The sequence below is a fragment of the Bos javanicus genome, chromosome 25 (assembly GCF_032452875.1).
Source record: "Bos javanicus breed banteng chromosome 25, ARS-OSU_banteng_1.0, whole genome shotgun sequence".
NCBI classification, from domain to species: Eukaryota; Metazoa; Chordata; class Mammalia; order Artiodactyla; family Bovidae; genus Bos; species Bos javanicus.
In genome coordinates, this window is record NC_083892.1 from 12,908,494 (window position 1) to 12,918,374 (window position 9,881).

Below are 9,881 nucleotides of genomic sequence, written 5' to 3' on the forward strand. Positions count from 1 at the left end.
CTTGGTCCCTTCCCTTAAGGAGTTTGCAATCTAATCTTAAAGAGCAGAACACTCTGTCAAATACAGCCTGCCCCAGGATCCATTCCCAGAGGGACCTGCCAATCTGCCCAGCCAGGGTGTTTATAGAACGACATCCTTCCTTGGGAGCTCCTTCTCAGTTATAACGGCAATGAGCGTTTAGAAAAGGTGATGAGGAAGACGGAAACAGGGCCGATTCCCAAGGTCTGACTCGCCTGTTGTTTTTCCCCCCTCCTCTTGAACCATGCTTACAAAGAAAAAGAGCAACCCTTCCCCACGTAGTACCAGCAGGGTAACCTGAGAACATCCATTTAGCGCGTCTGTCCCTGTGAAAAGGACCTTTCAGTGACACCAAGCTGAGTGTATCCCACTCTATTTATAGGCACTGTTTGTTTAATTCGAGTCCCGTCTCTAAGAATAAATAATGAACTCATTCTGGGGGCCAGCCAGAGCCTACAACTCTGTGACGAACCTGTAAATCCCTTTCTCTTTCCTTCTGGTTCTGAAAGGGGTTCTCTAACTCAGAGGTGAGCCACTTCCGTTCGCTGGGCTGGGGTGGGCTGGAGACCCAGGCGTGCTCGGAAGTTGGGCTTGATGGTGCTTTTTCATCATGGTTTTGGGGGAGCTTTTTGATGTTTGATTTTGGGTTAGTGATCGAAGAGCCGATCTTGACCTCTCTCCCCCTCAAAGGAGGGACCCTAACCTGATATTTGCACCCCTGGTTGCTTAAACTTCAGACACAAAGAGACCCATTTGGACTCAGATCCCTCAGTAAGGAAGATGTGGCCGTGGAGAAAGAGGACCCCTTTCCATACCCTCCCGACCTGGTAGCAGGGCCTGGGGCCAGACTGTCTCACAAGGTACAGTACCATCACTGGGTGTGTTTTTGTTTTTGTTTTTTCAGGGTGTGTGATGAGAACCAAGAGCCATAATGCACTTGAACTTGAAGTATGTAACCCCTGAAGGTGGTATAGGTCAGTCCAATAGAGTGTCTCAAGAAAAAATAGTTTGGTTTGCAGTCCCCCTGTCCCCATGCTGACCCGCTGGTTTAGCAACTCCTAGAACCAGACCCACTGAGTTTGAAGGGAATGACCTCAATGGTATCTTTGGGTCTAATGCAGGACATTGACACCTAAATATTCAATGTCTAGTAACATCACAGAATAACATCCTGCCTTTCCAGGACTTTATCTTAAGAAGATAACCAAGCTTCTCAGGGAAGTGTCCATTCATGTGCTTCTTCTCCCAGTATCTGTTGATTCACTTCTCCATGCCAGATGCTATTCTAGGCACAGGAGATGCCTTGATGAGGAAGACAAGGTAGTCATGAGATGACAAGGTGTGATTTACTCTGAAAAAATTTGGCATCTGCTCCCTTCCAACTGAGTCAGTCTGACTGTGAGATGTCTTCCCAGCAGGCCTGAGCTCCATTCATTTGTCCATTCCTCCATTCAGAAAGACATGGGAGGCATGGTCTACATGTTAGGCACAGCTAGAATGCCTAGGTATCATAGTGAGCTCGAGATCTCTCCCTGGCCTTAAGATGTTTGGAGTCCAGTGGGGAAGATGTATATTAATCAGATTATTATTGAAATATGGATTCTTTATTATTATTATAAATGTTTGTGAGTTCTATAGAGCAGGGATCCCCAACCCCTGGTACCGGTCTGTGGCCCATTAGGAACCTGGCCACACAGCAGAACATGAGTAGTGGGCGATTGAGTGAAACTTCATTTTTACTTACAGTCACTCCCCATCACTCGCATCACCACCTGACTCCACCTCCTGTCCTGAGAAGGCAATGGCACCCCACTCCAGTACTCTTGCCTGGAAAATCCCATGGACGAAGGAGCCTGGTAGGCTGCAGTCCATGGGATCTCGAAGAGTCAGACACGACTGCGCGACTTCACTTTCACTTTTCACTTTCATGCATTGGAATAGGAAATGGCAACCCACTCCAGTGTTCTTGCCTGGAGAATCCCAGGGATGGGGGAGCCTGGTGGGCTGCCGTCTCTGGGGTTGCACAGAGTCGGACACAACTGAAGCGACTTAGCAGACGCAGCAGCCACCTCCTGTCAAATCAGTGGCGGCATTAGATTCTCATAGGAGGACAAACCCTACTGTGAACTGCGCATGCGAGGGATCAAGGTTGCACACTCCTTATGAGAATCTAATGCCTGATGACCTAAGGTAGAGCGAAGGCAATAATGCTGGCCCTGGAAGTGACTGCCGCCGTCTCCCATCATCCCCAGATGGGACCATCTAGTTGTTCAGGGCTCCCACGGATTCTGCATTATGATGAGTTATATAATTATTTCATTATATGTCACAATGTAGTGATAATAGAAATAAACGACACAGTAAACATAATGCACTTGAATCATCCTGAAGCCACCCCCTCTTCTCCAGTCTGTGGAAGAATTGTCTTCCACAAAACTGGTCCCTGCTGCCAAAAAGGTTGGGTACCACTGCTATAAGGTGAAATTCAGGGTCCCATGAACCAAGTTCAGAGCCTAAGAGAGGGATCGACTCTGAGGGTTGGTGAGCAGTGAATTAGCAATGACTAAGGATCCTTGAATTGCCCCAGATGGTGAGTTGTCTGTGGAGTAGTGAAACAATGATATCTATCTATAGGAAGTGTGTCTTCGAGTTTCCATTAGCTGCTCTGGGTCATGCACACTGTCACCTGGCTGTCCTGAGGACTGTCACAGGCCGGTAGGTCTCAGTTACCTTAGGGAGAGTTTGTGTCCATGGAGAGCATGGGGATTCCTTTCGAGGCATCAGCTTGCTGAAGTTCTGACATTGACTTATGGGTCTGCTAGGGACAGGGTGAAATCTTTTTCTTATGGGACGTTCTTCTCACTCTGTCTCATTGGGTCAAGGAGTAAAGAGTATCATCATCACATGTTTTCATGGTCTTACTTGTGAATGGTAGTCTGCCCACTATACTTAGAGATCTGGATGGGAAGATGGCCACACATTCCCCTCTGCAGTTTTATGCCTTCAAATGTTCACATACACCGGCTTTGGAAGTGGAACTTGTCACAGAAGCAGTTGGCACCCCCAGGTATCTTTCTGGATTCATTTTGGTGCAACTTTGAGTGAATCCTTTCAGCAGTAAGCTCTTTATTTGAAAAGTAGTATATATTATTTCTTTTATGCCGAGCGTTTTGGTAGGAACCAAATTTAAAAAGCCTCTTGATGAGGGTTAAAGAGGAGAGTAAAAAAGCTGGCTTAAAACTCAACATGGAAAAAACTAACATCTGGCATCCAGTCTCATTGCTTCATGGCAAATAGATGGGGAAAAGTGGACATGGTGGCAGATTTTATTTTCTTGAGCTCCAAAATCACTGCGGATGGTGACTGCAGCCATAAAATTAAGATATTTGTTCCTTAGAAGAAAAGCTATGACAAACCTAGACAATGTATTAAAAGGCAGAGACATCACTTTGCCAACAAAGGTCTGTATAGTCAAAGCTATAGTTTTTCCAGTAGTCATGTAGGAATGTGAGAGTTAGACCATAAAGAAGGGTGAACACTGAAGAACTGATGCTTTCAAACTGTGGTGCTGGAGAAGACTCTCGAGAGTCCCCTGAAATCAACCCTGAATACTCACTGGAAGGACTGATGCTGAAACTGAAGGTCCAATACTTGGGCCACCTGATGAGAAGAGCTGACTCACTGGAAAAGACCCTGATGCTGGGAAAGATTGAGGGCAGGAGGAGAAGGGGGTGAACAGGATGATATGGTTGGATGGCATCACTGAGGCAATGGACATGACTTTGAGCAAACTCCAGGAGATACTGAAGGACAGGGAAGCCTGTTGTACTGCAGTCCATGGGGTTGCAAAGAGTCAGACCTGACTGAGCAACTGAAAGTGAAAGTGAAAGTCATTCAGCTGTGTCCAACTCTTTGCAACCCCATGGGCTGTCCATGGAATTCTCCAGGCCAGAACACTGGAGTGGGTAGCCTTTCCCTTCTCCAGGGTATGTTCCCAACCCAGGGACTAAACCCAGGTCTCCTGCATTGTAGTCAGATTCTTAACCAGCTGAGCCACCAGGGAAGCCCAAGAATACTGGAGTGGGTAGCCAATCCCTTCTTCAGCAGATCTTCCTGACCCAGGAACTGAACCGGAGTCTCCTGCATTGCAGGCAGATTCTTGACCAACTGAGCTATCAGGGAAGCCCCCGAGTGACTGAACAACAACAAAAAGTTAAAGCCAAGAAAAAAATATAAGAATGGGCCTTTACCTCTAAAAGTTTCCAAGGGTTCAGAAAAAGAATTTTCATTCATTGGTCCCAAAATATTTATTGAGCACCTACACTGTGCCAGACACAGAACCAGGAAGGTATGCGTATCAACAGGACCAGTACAACCTGCAGAGCTTACAACTAGTGAAGGAGAGAGCTACTCAAACCATCAGGGACAGGAGAATTTCAGATAGTTTTATATGCTAGGCTGGGCAGAGAAGACCTCTCAGAAATCGTGACATTTGAGCAGAACCTGAATGATGAGATGGAGCCAACTGTGAAAAGTTTTAAGGGAAGAGCATTCTAACTGGAGAGAAAGGACAAATAGGAAAGATCTGTGGCACAAGAAAGATTGGTTTGTTTAAGGAGGAATAGGAACTGAATGTGGCTAGGGACTCCCCTGGTGGTCCAGTGGTTAAGATTCCTCGCTCCCAATGCAGGTGGCCCAGCTTTCATCCCTGGTCAGGAAACTCGATTCCATATGCTGCAACTAAAGATCCCATCACAGCCAGATAAATAAATATTTTTAAGAAAAGAAGTTTCTGTGGCTGAACGTGTATCAAGGGGGTGAGTGGTGGGTAAGCCAGGGTGTGGAGTGTGAATTTTAGTTTGAATTCAGCGGCAGCATTTGGTAGGTAAATGGATGGCATTTCAGCCTGTACCTATGTACCTACCTGAGGAAGATTTCTGTTGCCTTAGTGAAATTTTGAAAGTGAAAGACCTTGAAGTCTTAGAACTCAGAACCGCACAGAAACCCATAGATGGAAACAGAAGAGATTAATGTTGGCCTGTTTCTGGATAAAAACAGTCACCCCTAATCTCAGAGGCTTTCCTGGGCAGGAGAGGATGAAAGTACAAAGTGAACAAACCATGAAACAGTCTCTTGCTTGTTGTTCAGTATCCATTCCATCACCTTTTGGGGTCAGTGCCTGAAACCTCCTTTGGGAAATCGTTGCTTCCCTGTTCTTTGCAATCTGGTTTTGTCTCAGTCTAATCAGTGTTTTCTTCACATCCCACCCCGGCACCCAAGGGATTGACTCAGGGATGGGCACAGAACCCAGCCAGAGCCAGTGAAACACAGGAAGACATTTCATGGCCCCTGCTGGCAAAAAGAATTTCCTCTCTCTTCCTTAGGAGCACCAGTCTATGGATATGAGGTCTAGAGCCGCTGCAACCATTTGTGACCATGCAGGAAGATTCTGGAACTGCTAGAGGTTGTGGGGAAGCCCAGCAGGGTGCCTGAAGAGGAAGCCAACACCACAGAAGGCAGAACCAAGAGGAGAGAAAGAAGTCCTTGTGATGGCATCAAGTCCCTGGATCAAGCCTCACCTGAAGCCTGACCTAATGCTGGTCTTTTTAGTGGCCTCAGCCAATTACATGTTCTTTATTATATAACCCAATTTAAATAAGGATTTCTATGTCTTGCAACATAAAGGGCCCATCTATAAGGAAACCTTAGAATAGGTACCCAACAGTGCCAAGGGCCTCCTCTGCACCCCAAGCCTCTAGGAGGAAGTGAGCCTGTTCCAGAACCCAAATAAAAGGTCTCTCCTCCCACTTCTCTATTTCAGGGTTTCCATGCCTCCTGTCACCATAGCACCGTGACTCTCTTGGAGAGGCAGAGAAACAGAGGAGGAGAAGGGGCCTGTTTCCAGGCTGTGTTGCCACGTGTAGTGGCTGGGGATGGTGGGGGGCTGGGCAGCGAGGTGGCTCCACGCTTGACATTTCAGGATATAGATAAGAGGGTAAAAATAAACCCCCAAGCGCCTGTAGCAGCGCTCGCTTCTCTTGCTTCACAGCTCTTATCTCTCTCTGCTTTGGGGACAGAAAGGTTCCTTTCAGGTCACCGCACAGCTTGCCTCCCTCCAGCCCTGGACAGGAAGGAGGAGATGTGGGTGGTTGGTTTTCACCTGTCCACACCTGCCCATCCACCTCTGGGAGGTCAAGTGACCCCCTTCTTCCTGCAGCCCTGCTTGTTATTTTGCAAATAGTCTTTCATGCCTTTGCCTTCATTTGATGCTCCAGTAGCTGGGTGGGACAAGCGAGCCGGGGGGCCAGGGTCTCCATTTTCCTGACGAGAAAAGTAGGGAGGGTGGGAATGATGAAGTGCCCCAGTCATCCAGCCAGTGAGTCCACATGTGTTCTGATCTAAACCCAGGGCTTCTGCGTGTCCATCGGTGGTCACGGATAAAAAGAATTTGACTCCCTTTCTGCAGCTCCAGCCCTCCCTGTACAGCCATGGAGGCTGGGTACAAGATGGGGAGCGTTCACATCACCTGTAACATAAGCATGAAGCAGCGTTCCATGCTGCCTGTTGGCACCGCCCCCTTGGTTCCCTCCCAATCACGCAGTCTCAGGGTTTTGTCCATTCCATTGAGAAAACTGTTTACTGTGGAGGGGTGGCTGGGACTACAGAGGACTTTTTTAGATTTTTTTTTTTATTGCAATATAGCTTGTTTGCAATGTCATGTTCTTTTTTGCTGTTACACATATGCAGGTATCCACTCTTTTTTAGATTCTGTTCCCATATAGATCATTACAGAGTATTGAATAGAGTTCCCTGTGATATACTGTAGGTCCTTATTAGTTATCTATTTTATATTTAGCACTGTGTGTATGTCAATCTCAATCCCCCAATTTAAGGAATAAGCTTTTAAAAAAATATTTATTTAATTTAATTTTTTGTCTGGGCTGGATCTTTGTTGCAGCATGCAGGCCTTCTCTAATTGCAGCAAGTGGGCACTACTCGCTAGTTACGGAGGAGAATGGGTTTCTCATCGGGTGGCTTCTCTTGTGGAGGAGCTCGGGCTCTAGAATGCGTGGGCTTCAGCAGTTGTGTCGCACAGGCTTAGCTACTCCATGGCATGTGGGATATACCCGGACCAGGGATCAAACTCATGTTCCCTGCGTTGGCAGGCTGATTCCCAACCACTGGACGACCACCGAAGTCCTGAGGAACAAGCTTTGATCACACACTAAGATGCAAGGAGGCTTCCTGAACTTCAATCTTCTCATCTATAAAATGATGATAAAAATATTTATACGCACCAGGACTGTTACAAGGATTAAACAAGGCATTGCATGCCAGACACTCACACGAGGATCTGAAATTTGGAGCTCCATAGGACAATGACAGCCCTTCCTGTGCTGACATTTGTGTAGAGTGACAATGCCACTCACCCACGTCCGTAGAACATACCCTTTGAGTTCTTTTTCTCTCAGTGGCCAAGGATTTGCATGAGCCATTTCATCAGTTAAGACTCCTGTGGTTGCAAGTGACCGAAACTACGATCCTGACTGGATGACATGAAAGAGGAATTTGTTGGCTCAGAGGGGAGCTGTAAAGGCGGCCAAGGGTAGAGGCTAGCTTCAGGCACAGCTGGATCCAGGGATGGAAGCGATACCATCAGGATCAGGTTTCTCGCTCTCCCAGTCTCTCAGCTTCGTTCCCTCACTGTTGGCTCCCTCCCTTCTTCTTGTGGCAGAAATGGCTGTAGAAGCTCCTGGCTCATCTTCTTAGAATCAAGGCCAGCAGGAAAGAGCCAGCCCCAACATTCCCAGCAAAAATCTCTATGCATCTCACTGCCCGTCCCTGAACCATTATGGTCAGAGGAATGAGTTGCCCAGAGGGAGACAAGCCCGGATGGCCTCCCAGCCCTGGAGCCGGGGTGGCTCTGCTCCACTCGAAGCCCAGGTCCGAGAGGAGAGAGCAGTGGTGTCCAAAGGAGAATCACGTATCTGGTGACTGGCAATTGCCCACACTTGACAGCCTGGTATCCCAAAGTGGACGTTAATAAGTGGACTTCTTTAATCCTATGGAACAGAACAAACTACAGCTGGGCTCCAAAACCAGGCGGACTGGCTCCAACCAAAACTGAAAGCTCTCATCTGAGGCTCCCTCAGTGCCAGCTGCTGACTGACTGAACCAGCTGACCTCAAACAGGATCCTTTCCCTGAGCTTCAGCCTACCAACTGCAAATCCAGCATCCCGGATGGGAGACAGACAACCTGGGGGCTGTTCCAAAAGCCTCCATCATTAATCCTGTTCCACCTCCACTGTGATTTACTACCTGTTTATTTTTCTTCTAAAAAGGAACCAGCCATCAATGCAAAGTTCCCCTAACGGCGCCCCCAAAATAAACATGATGCGGAGCAACACTGTTACTCCGTTGCAGCCAGTTGCTCTCACTGCTCCAAGCTTGAGGTTTGCTGTTAAAAGGAAGGTTAGCGAGTATCAGAAAGGCGTTAAGGACCCAGCCAGCACCAGCTCGAGACTTGGTGAAATTAAGACAATTAAAACAAATTAGAAAGGGAATAACTTCCCACTAGGTAATTCCATGGTGTTTATCACTTTAGAAGTGTTATTCGTGTTCCTTGCTGACACATGGAAAATTCTCATTGCCAGGGAATGGGCCAGGCCTCCTGCTTTGTCTAATATTCAATGCTGGTCAATCTGCAACCCCAAAGGCACTCTCGAACTTTCCCCTCTCCCGGCTCCTCCGCAAGCCTGCAGCAGTGATGGAAAAGAAGAGGATAAGAGAGTACGAATGATTTTTTGAAAAAATAACTTTGGTAATTATGTATGCATTTCCAATGGGAGATTCTGGGAATTATTCCTAAAAGGCTGGAAAGAATTTCTTCTTTTGATCTCGGTTCTGAGCCAGAGAAAATCAAATTAAGAAAGAAAACCAACAGAGAGTTCTCAGTGGGGAGGCAGGAGCTGAAGCAGGGCTGTTCCTAGGGTCCTGGGGGGGAAAAAATGGAAAGAAAAGTCCCCGGAAACCTTCGTGTCATAATGTTGAAGCCTAGAAGGAGGGGCAGCTGGAGGAGTCGGATGAAAGCTGGGAGGAGAGCAAGGCTGTGTCCCCACACCCTCCTGCGAGCCTTCCTTCCCTTCCCTTCAGGGGCCAGAGAATGTTCCCCCGGTTCCTGTGGCTTTTCCCACCGCACACGTGGCCACCAGCCTCCCTCCGACAGCTCTGACTTCCAGAGGACCCCAACTCAGAGCCGTCACGACACAACCAGCCAGCGTGGGCATGTGAACAGTTCCTTTATATATATATTAAAAAAAAAAAATCCTCCCTTAGAGGCACCGGGAGAAATGGTCCTGCCACTTCCCTAAATCTTCTGTGGTTGCTAAGCAGCCCGCCTCCGCCCCTTTCCACTTCCCTCTGCTCCGCGCCTTTGTCTCTCCCCACCCTCCACCCCCACATCAGCTCTTCCCTGCCTTCCTGCGGGGCTCAGAAATCAGAGAACAGTCCCTGAACGTCTCCCAGCTTCGAGGGCCACAGCAGCGCAACAGCTCGCACTCTTCCAGCCTCGCTGGAAAGACCCTCGCTGGACCCTTCCCTTCTTCCTTCCTTCCGTCGTCCCTTCCATCCTTCCTTTCCTTCCTTCCTTTCTTTCCTTGTCTTCCTTCCTTCCTCCCTCCATCCCTCCCTCCCTTCCTCCTTCCACCAATAACACCAAACACTTACCATTTGTCAGGATCCCTCCAGGAGCTAATTGTGGGACGCAGGCACAAGCCGCTGGCGCTCATGGGAAGCCCTAGGAGTCTATCAGCTGACCCTGTGTGCAGCTCATCCATCCGTCAGCGGTGGTGCTCTGGTACCT

General features: G+C 48.1%; 1 long non-coding RNA gene across 1 annotated transcript; it reads left to right on the forward strand.

Moving 5' to 3' along the window:
• The first annotated feature begins 438 nt into the window (after positions 1–438).
• On the forward strand, positions 439–5,668 carry LOC133238259 (uncharacterized). Its single transcript, XR_009733491.1, has 3 exons — positions 439–545; positions 756–878; positions 5,403–5,668. It is a non-coding gene; the product is annotated as an uncharacterized LOC133238259 (long non-coding RNA).
• Positions 5,669–9,881: the final 4,213 nt, after the last annotated feature.